We start from the raw sequence: 10,167 nt of genomic DNA, 5'->3' as shown, positions 1-10,167 counted from the left end.
AGTTGCACTGACGTCACCGACGCAAGGTGAAATATTCCCAAGCAGCAAATGACGAACTTCCCCCGAGGACTTCGACCCCTATGCTCTGCGTGGACCGGGGAGTGGCGACAGATTCTGTGGTGCTTATAAGTATAACCTGATATAAATGGGGCCTTTGATACGGTGCAACAAAAAAACACTGGGTTCACGCTACTAACTTTAGGTTGAGTTCCGTGGAAGGATATGACTAGTCTTCGCAAACCAATGGTATGGTGAGGGTGGTCTCTATCTAGAAGGCTTACCTAGGTTAACTTCTTAGAAAACCACGGCTTCAACTCGGATCGTTACCCTATGTAAGAGAACGCTGTTCCAAACAGTCTCTCAACACACACGCTTGTGCGACGAGGTAGTGATTCCCGACGTAGAGAAGGGCAGTCCCGACCTGCAGAGAGAAAGACACTTAAGGGGAAGAAGAAAGACTTTAGCTCTATAAGGTAAATTTGCAACTGAACTAAAAATGATAATTGATCCTAGCTACATGAAAAACACCACAAGGGCTCCTGGAGGTTTCAATTATAAAACCTTTCAACTCCTGATTTATAAACTAATGGTCTAATGTTTTGCACCCCAGATTCAACTGATCAAAGATCTTGGGTTTACGGTGCTTGAACTTCAAAAGCTTGAACTTCAACCTTCGTGAAAAGTATTCAGGAGAAGGGTCTGGCTTGCGCCACCCACTCCTAAAGACAGAGAGACACGTCGGCTTCGTCACCGGTTTTACAAATCCTCTAGTAGAACCTAGCATTCTATACCACACAGAATGTTTGTGACTTAATATAAATAATCACGTACGCATTAAGAATTACCATATCGTAAACTTCTCTTATGGACTCCCACAATACATACAGAAGGTGCACAAATGTACTTTTATTCTTCGACTAAACGGCGAAGAATGCTCCCAGAGCTCTTTGACATTTCCCCCATTTCCGACCGAAATGGAGACAAGAAATTTATATGGAACGCTTCTTTTGTTGGCGTCGATCAACAATTGTGATGATCCGACCCAGCCCATCGCAGCTAAGCTTGATTCTTGGTCGACATTTGTTCGCCTTGAGAACGAGAACAAAATGAATCGTCTACTTCGGGAAGTCGGTGCTAGCATAAATCCCAGTCACGATCGAGCACAACCGAGCTCTGGTTGTTGTAGGATGAAGAGTTGGTAGCTCTTCGTAAACAAATGGAAAAACTACATCACTAGCTCGATTTTCTACCTAAGTTGGAGTAGGATCAGCAGATCCACTTGGAAGATCGACTTTAATCTAATAAAGTGTCGGATACAGGCGTACGCGTGTAGAAATGGCTAATTTATACGTATCACCATTGCATTTTAACACCTTAATTGGTCCAATAAATCTTATTAAAGATTCCTGCTCCCCAAGTTGGACACTGCCTGTCCAGGCAGATTTGTCGTGCTAAGTAGTAGAAGATCATTGACCTTTTACACCTTCTTGTTCTTCCTTCCCCTCTTATCTGCTTGTTCTTTTTCAGATCCTGAGCTAATACAATAGCGTCTCGAACAAGCCGAAAAACGGTTTGTGTCCTCTTAATGAAGGCATCGACGTGCTGTTTTTCACGACTTGTCATGTCGTCTAGAGGCATCATTGGGTCGAAAATTTCCTATTAATTCTGTGACAGCATTTCGGTCTGACTGTGGCTCTATAATTATAGTTCCTCCCCCACTTAAGGTAGAGACTTCGCCCATGATGGAAGCAGGTACTCTAGAACGAATACCAAAGTTCAAATAAATTGGCGAAAGATCTGTCGAGAAAAACGTGTAGTTATTCAACGCAAACTCTACAAGAGGGGGGAAATTCACTCTGCTCTTTCAACGATGCAGCGTAACTACACTGTATGTCCTCCACAGCCCGATTCACACGCTCTGTCTGACCATTCGTTTTAAGGGGTGCCACTGTTAACATGGACAATTCGGTGCACAATAGGCCAAACAGTGCACTCCAAATTTTCGAAGTAAAACGGGTTCTCACACACGATCTCGACAGGCAGGCCGTGCAGACAAAAAACAACATCTACAAAGACCTTACCTGTCTTCTCGGCAGAGATCGCGTCTGAAACAGGCACACGATAAACCATTTAACACAAGGATGCCAGTGCGTCGATGCGTGTCGCGCGGATGTCCGGATATGAAGCCCATAATCACAGACTTCCAGCTGTCGCTAACGACCAAAGTGGGGCCTCCCGATGGTTCCATTATCTTGCAAATCTCACAAGTCCTCACATACTTGCGCAACCACTTATACATGTGTGACCAATGGTTATCTCGAGAAAGCCTGAGATACGTTTTCTCACGTCCTGTTTGCATGTGGAAATTTATAAAGAAGATTACAGTATGGTAATTTCAAATGCATCGTGATTCCTTATATGAAGTTAAAAACATTCTGTGTGATAGAGAGCCCTTGTTTCTTCTTGGGGATCTGTACTGGTGACGAGCCCGACGTGTTTCTGTCTTTAGAAGTGACTGGCTTACGCCACTCACTTCTACTGGATACTTTCCACGAAAGTTGAAGCTCTAGCTTTCAAAGTGGGTGGCGTAAGCCAGCCCCTCTTACTTGGTAGTTCCACGAAAGTTGAAGCTCAAGCTTTCGTAGATCAAGCTGTATACACCAAAGATTCTTGTATCAGTTGAATCTGAGCTTCAATCTAGTACACCATTGATTTATAAATCAGGAACCTAAGGTTTTTAATAAGTAAAACTCTAAGAAGACCTTGGGTGGCTTGCATGTAGCTAGAAACCATAAGTCATTTTAATTCAGTTGCAAATTTGCCTTAAAGGGCTCATGATCGTTCTTCTTCCTTCTAAGTCGGGACTATCCTTCTTTCTCCACGACGGGAATCACTTTCTCGTCGCACAAGCTTGTGTGCTGTGTTTGAGGGACTGTTGGTTAACAGCACCCTCTTACACCTGGTAGCACTCCGAGCAATCTTTTCAACGGCACTCGGTGTTGTTTTGACGACGCGGCTGTTGAGCGCGTCGCGCATTCCAGTCCAAGCCATACTCTAGTCCTTGTCCAAGAGATAGTATGCAGCTGGGGTATCACTCTGGCCATCAGCTCCACAATCCATGGTGTTGACGGATGAGATGTTTCCTCATTTGTCTTCAAATTAGTTGACTTGATTGGAGCGAGACGAGACGTCATCAGAGAATCTGCAGTAGCCACTTTACTGCAGTCACCTTATTCCGATGACCAGAAGGACGCAGCCATCGATTTCATGCATCCTGAGATTATGGAACCTCGGAAGCAAGTCGCAACCCTGATTCCTCGTACAGAACGACGCCTCTGAAACTGAACGTGTCTTTATACCGTGGTCGAGAGAACGAGCCACTCCCACGATGTTTTATCGAGTTGGATGCAGCATTCACTGCAAGACAACTGCGAGACTCCTTACAGCAAGTGTTGTCGCGATGTCCAACCTTGCGGGTCGTGCGGAGGGTTGGGCGTGTGGCAAGCGTTTAGCCAGCCTAAACTGGTTTACCCGATACGAACACTTTAAAGTCGAGCTAAAGAAGGCGTTTGAACAACCACAGAGTGAGTTTCGTGCCCGTGTCCGTGCCGTGTTCGTGAAGCTTCGTCAAGGTCGTTACGACCTACACCCGTATGCACAGCGTGCTAGCTACTTGGAGTCGAGCACTATCGACGAGATACTTTGTAATGCGAGTTGTAGCGTTCATGGCGGGCCTGATTGATGGTTTCGAACAAATTGTATCGTGACTATCCCAAGACGCTAGATGATGCCATCAACCGTGCGATGCAAAAAGAGCTCAGCATCAAGCAAGCCAACTTTAATGGCTTCGCACCGAGACAAGTGCGCCAGTCGATCGGTACATGTGATCGTCAAGAGCCAATGGACATCTCGCACATTCCACGCCTGGGATGAGCGTCCTCGTAACGATGGAAAGTGTTTCCGTTGTGGGAAGCCAGATCATATTGCCCAGAACTACAGAGTGTCTCTGCCGAGTCGGCAATAGACACATGGTGCTTGTTCGGATAACCATGAACGCTATAAAGGTCGTCGGTTCAAACGCTCCCACTTCCAAGGGTGAAAAACGGGAACGACCAGTAGAAGAGGGGCTTTCTACTGGACTCGAGAAGATTATGGTTGATGCTGTGGATACACAGAACTCTGGCCCCAACATGCATGATTCTCATGCGGTTTCCACTATGAGCGATGAAAGTGTCAAGCAATTGCTACTTTGATTGTCCAAAAAGACTTTGTAGATGGTTTTGAGAAGCCCATATGACTTTTGACTGACACTGGTGCGTCGAGCAACATTACTCGAGCGCAAGTTTTGACTGGGCAAGATGTTAGCCCGCCCAATGTGAAAGCAGATATGATTTTTCATTTAGTGAATGGATCTAGAATGACGATGCCAAAGCAAGTCATTCGCTTGGCAATGAAGTTTGAGAATTTCCGAGGAGAAAACGAGTTTATTCTTTTCGACCTCGTTGATGAGTTTGATATCATCCTAGGTATGCCACGGTTGAAGTGTTATCAGCCTATCATTAATTTATATGAAGATCGTTGTGAACAAGTCGTGACGACGAATGAAACAGTATGGGCATATACATCTATAGAAGAAGTCACAGATGTCCCAGGTGATATTGCGGTTGTGCGATGCCCCCCATGATCACAGGACAAGCCCAAGAAATCGTAAGTTAAGACATTAATTGAAGGTGGAGCAGTTAGGCGGTAGAAAAAGACTGTCTCCTTTGCTTTGGACATGGAAGTCATGGTCGATGGTAGTATGAAGAATAGTGGGATCAGAGGCAAAGACCCATCCGAGAGAAGAATAAGAAGGCTACCAAGAGGAGTTTCCCGTCTAGTGTTTGCGTGCCTCTGATCAAGAAATAAGTTGCATTAATGAAGGAAGTGCTCGAGAACATGACACTTCAAGCGAGTTTATAGGTGTTGTGGTCAACAACGAAGAAGGACACGTCGATGTTATCCGTCACGTTAAGATTGAAAATCCTCCACGTTCAGTCAAAGAATTGTTATCTTGCCGCTAATGAAAGAATTTGAAGAGAAGGCGCGGAAAAAAGGTTTGATGAGCAATCGTGGGACGCTCCAAGCTTGAACCCCGTGTATGGTTTGTCAAGGACTGTGCTGATATATTCCCAGAAAAGTGCCGGTCAAATTGCCATCTGACAGAGGCATTCGTCATGAGATTGACATACTTTTTGGTTTGAAGTATTGTATCACACGGCAGCGGCCGTTGCTAAGTGAACAAGGCATTGCAATTGACGAGTTCTTTGCGCAGCGACAGAAGGCTGGTCATGTGCATGACAACAAGTCTCCGCATCGTAGTTCAATCTTCTGTGTGAAGAAAGCCACAGGTGGTTGGCGCATTGTCCACGCTCTTGATGAATTGAGCGATGCGACCATACCTGCCCAGACTCCGGTTTCCACGCCAGAACTGGATTCTTGATGGAATGGATGGCAGTGCAATTCTCAGTATGATCGCTCTGAAAAATGGTTTCTATCAGTTACGAATTCGCAAAATGATACACCACTAAGTGCGGTCAGTACCCCCTTAGTGGTATGCTTTAGAAACGGTTAGTGATCCACAAGGTTTGATGAACGCTCCCACGACTTTCAATGGAATGGTTACAAATTCTTTTCGTCCATTGAGTGAGTTTGCACCGAGTTACTTTGACGATAATTCGTTCATAGTAAGTAAATGAGTGAGAAGTCTCATGTCGATGTCCATCTTAATCATCTTCGTCGGGTCTTCCTAGTAATGCGAGCGAATAATCTCCACGCTAATCTGAAAGGTGCATTTTCTTTGCACCAGAGATCCCTGTTCTCGGTAATAATGTCGTTCGTTTAGATCCGGAGAAAGTCAAATCTATCAAAAAATGGCCTGTACCAATTAATTTGAATAGCGGAGACATTCGATGGGCTTGGCCAACTATTTGCACAAATACACGCGCAACTATGCAGCGTTGGTGCAACCCCTAGTGACTCTTGCAATAAAGATCGTTGAGTGGGAATGGTCGAAAGATCAGCGGGCGGTATTTGCCGAAGTGTAGAAGAATTTGAGAGAAGTTCTTGTTCTTGCAATTGCAGACCACGATAAGCATTTGCATGTGGTCTGCAATGCAAGTGATTATGCCATCGATTGTGCATTGATGCAGCACGATGATGAGGATAGTGAGCGAATCGTTTTGTACCAGTCTCGACCGCTCCGGCCGACGAAATGGAACTATCCAGTGAATGACAAAGAGCTTCTAGCAATGAAGTATGTTTTGGTTAAGTTCCGTGTGTACTCGCTAGTAGAGGAGCGCTTTGCGATCTATACAGATCATGCCTCACTGCGTACGGCGAAAATGACTCCTCATTTATTGCAAAGAATGGCTCGACGGTTTTCCTTTTTTGCGGAGTTCAATTTCGTTGTACACTCCATGACACGCATGACGAACATCTTAGCCGATGCGTTGTCAAGACGTCTGCAGTATGATCCAAAATCCAAGAGCGAAAACATCCACGAGTCATGTCGACAATGCGAAGACATTGCCGAATAGTACAAGTCTGATGAGACATGTCAGGACTTCTGAGGTATTTCAATAACCATTCCGACAAAGCACTGCAAGGTCTACCGTCTCACACAAGATCGCGCACTTACCATTTTGGAGTACACAACGGATTGATGTACTATGCGGTTTAGCATGGGGATACAGCCAGAGTTGTTGTTTCAAATGACGAAGAATTGCGTCATCGTATCTTTTATGAGTACCCTGGCCATCTCGGACGTGAAAAAACGTTTTTCAGGCTTTCCCGGGATAACTATTGGTCACGCATGTATAAGTGGGTGCGCAAGTATGTGAGGACTTGTGAGATTTGCCAGATAGTAAAAATATTGGGTTCTAATCGGTCTCCACTTTTGTCGTTGACGACAGCTGGAAGTCTGTGAGTATGGGCTTCATATCCAAACTTCCGCGCGACACACATGGACGCACTGGCATCCTTGTGATAGTAGATCGATCCAGCAAGATGGTTCATCGTAAGCCTGTTTCGGACGAGTTCTCTGCCGAGAAGACAGGTAAGGTCCTTGCAGACGTTGTTTCCGTCTGCACGGCCTGCCTGTTGAGATTGTGTGTGAGAACCCGTTTTACGTCGAAATTGTGGCGTGCACTGTTTGGAAAATTGGGCATCAAACGTTAACAGCGGCATACCCTAAAACGAACGGTTAAACAAAGCGGGTGAATCGGGTTCTGGAGGACATACAGAATAGTTACGCTACGTCGTTGAAAGAGCTGAGTGAATTTCTCCCGTTTGCAAAGTTTGCGTTAAACAACTTCACGAATGTCTCGTCGGACCATTCGCCAGTTTATGCGAACTATGGTATTCGTTCTAGAGTACCTGCTTCCATCATGCGCGAAGTCTCTACCTTAAGTGGGGGAGGAACTATAATTATAGAGCCACAGTCAGACCGAAATGCTGTCACAGAATTAATAGGAAATTTTCGACCCAATGATGCCTCTAGACGACATGACAAGTCGTGAAAAACAGCACGTCGATGCCTTCATTAAGAAAACACAAACCGTTTTTCGGCTTGTTCGAGACGCTATTGCAATAGCTCAGGATCTACAAAAAGAACAAGCAGATAAGAGCGGAAGGAAGAACAAGAAGGTGTATAAGGTCAATGATCTTCTACTACCTAGCACGACAAATCTGCCTGGACAGGCAGTGTCCAACTAGGGGAGCAGGAATCTTTAATAAGAGATATTGGACCAATCAAGGTGCTGAAATGCAATGGTAATACGTATACATTAGCTATTCCACACGCATGTGCCTGCATCCGACACTTTATGTGGTTAGACTAAAGTCGTATCTTCCGAGTGGTCTGCTGATCCTACTCCAACTTGGGTAGATAATCGAGCTAGTGATGTAGTTTTTTCATTTGTGCATGAATCGCTACCAACTCTCACCCTGGAAATTCTTCTTGGCGTATAAGCGTTAACGGATATAGAAAGATTGCTTCTTCACTGATTCCGACGCTTGAAGGCTAGAATGGTACTCACCATGGAATACTGAACCTGCCTCTTCAACAGAGCGCAACAAGTGTTCGTGAACCATCTCACGAGATTTGTCGTCCTTTTCCAAGTCGAACAAGTACATTATGAACCTGTTGAACCGTAGTTCAAACCGGGACTCCAAAGCCAATCATTGGGCGGAAATATCAGTCAGAACGTCGAGTTTCGAGTTCTGCCCTGCAACAAGGTTTGAAAGGCTCTCGCAGCGATCTTGAAGCGTCGAGCACGCTGCTGCACTGCCTAATTTGCCCGCGATGAGCACTTCCAGAGTCGCCCAATTGTTTTCACGTTCAACGCGACCTTCGCTATTAGGCTCTCGTAAAAGCGTCATTAGGTGGTTGAGACGATTGTCGATCACGAGGATCGATCGACCCGTCATCGTGGAAAGAAGCAGTTGATCCACCAACGCTTCAACATAGTTCGGTGGCGCGGTTATTCATCGTCTCAGACACGTCGGAACCGCGTCAGGCCTTAAAGTCTGATGTCCCCAACGTGGTTTGCACCTACGAGAATCGCTTGTAGTGTTGCTGGAGGCAACACTACGACGACCAGAGCTTGGTTGTGCTCGGTCGTGACTGGGAGTCCTGCTAGCGCCGACTCCCCGAAGCAGACGCTCCATTTTGTTCTCGTTTTAAGGCGAACAAATGTTTGCTAAGAGTCAAGCTTAGCTGCGATGGGCTTGGTCAGATCATCACAATTGTTATTTCGACCTCAACGAAAGAGGCATTCAATGTAAATTTCTTGTCTCCATTTTGGTTGAGAATGGGGGAAATAATAAAGAGTTCTGGGAATATTCTTTGCCGTTTAGGCGGAGAGCGCTACTTCATGTTGGCTTGTTCAATGGATCGCTTATTTGTTGAACGGAAAGTGAACTGCTCAAAAAGGTCTGCAAAAGATTCAAGGTGCTTTTGACGTTAAGGAGGGGATGATGTTATGGGCTACACTCAACCATTGTATGAAGTTACATTTATTCACCTTCTGTATGCTTTGTGGGAATCCAAAGAAGATTTTTATAAATGGTAATTTTATATGCATACGTGATCAACTTGAGAGTCTATAAAACTGGTGACGAGGCCGACGTGTCTCCTCTGCCTTAAGAAGTGAGTGGCGTGAGCGAGTCCCTTCTACAGGATACTTTCCACGAAAGTTGAAGTTTAAATTCTCGAAGTCCAAGCTCATACACCCAAGATTCTTGTTGAATCCGAGGTCTAACACGTTACACCATTAATTTATAAATCAGGGGCTAAAGGTTTTATAAATTAAACCTCTAGGAGCCCTTGTGGTGTTTTATATGTAGCTAGGATCGATTACTCATTTTTAAACCAGTTGCAAATTTGCCTTAAAGGGCTTAAATCTTTCTTCTTCCCTCTAAGTCTGATCTTTTGCCTCCACGTCAGGAATTGCTTCCTCGTCGCACAAGCGTGTGCGTTGTGTCTGAGGGACTGTTTGTGAACAGCGCCCTCTTACATAGGGTTACGATCCGAGTTGAAGACGTGGTATTTTAAGAAGTTAGCCCAGGTTCAAGCCTTCTGGATAGAGACCACCCTCACCATACCATTGATTTGCGAAGACTAGTCATATCCTTTCACGGAGTTCAACCTGGAGTTAGTAGCGTGAACCCAGTGTTTTCTTTGTTGCACTGTATCAAAGGCTCCATTTATATTAGGTAATATTAATAAGCACCACAAAATCTGTTGCCACTTCACGAAAAGCATAGAGGCGCAAAGTCCTCGGGACGAGTTCGTCATTTGCTGCTTGGGAATATTTCACCTTGCGTCGGTGACGTCAGTGCAACTTCAGGCTTTGATACCCATTAAGGAGCAGCCCACGCACAATCCTGCCTTGCTTAGTGATTTCTTGGAGAGTAATTCTAGCACTCATTTAATTTTAAAAGTCACCGCATTGATTGATGACATCGATGACCAAAAATTGAGGCGCGTAAGAAAACGAACGTTCTGATTGCGAGGCTAGACTTCGTGCTGCTTTCTTTACCGAGGAGGAAGGGTTTTGATTGTTGGTATTTGACCTGGTGTTCCCTGCAGAAAGTGACAAACACTTTGCTGACGAGTGCGCACCG

Source organism: Plasmopara halstedii (genome assembly GCF_900000015.1).
Source record: "Plasmopara halstedii genome assembly, contig: Scaffold_525, whole genome shotgun sequence".
NCBI classification, from domain to species: Eukaryota; Oomycota; class Peronosporomycetes; order Peronosporales; family Peronosporaceae; genus Plasmopara; species Plasmopara halstedii.
The sequence above is the reverse complement of the archived record's forward strand: the minus strand, read 5'-3'. Positions refer to the sequence as shown.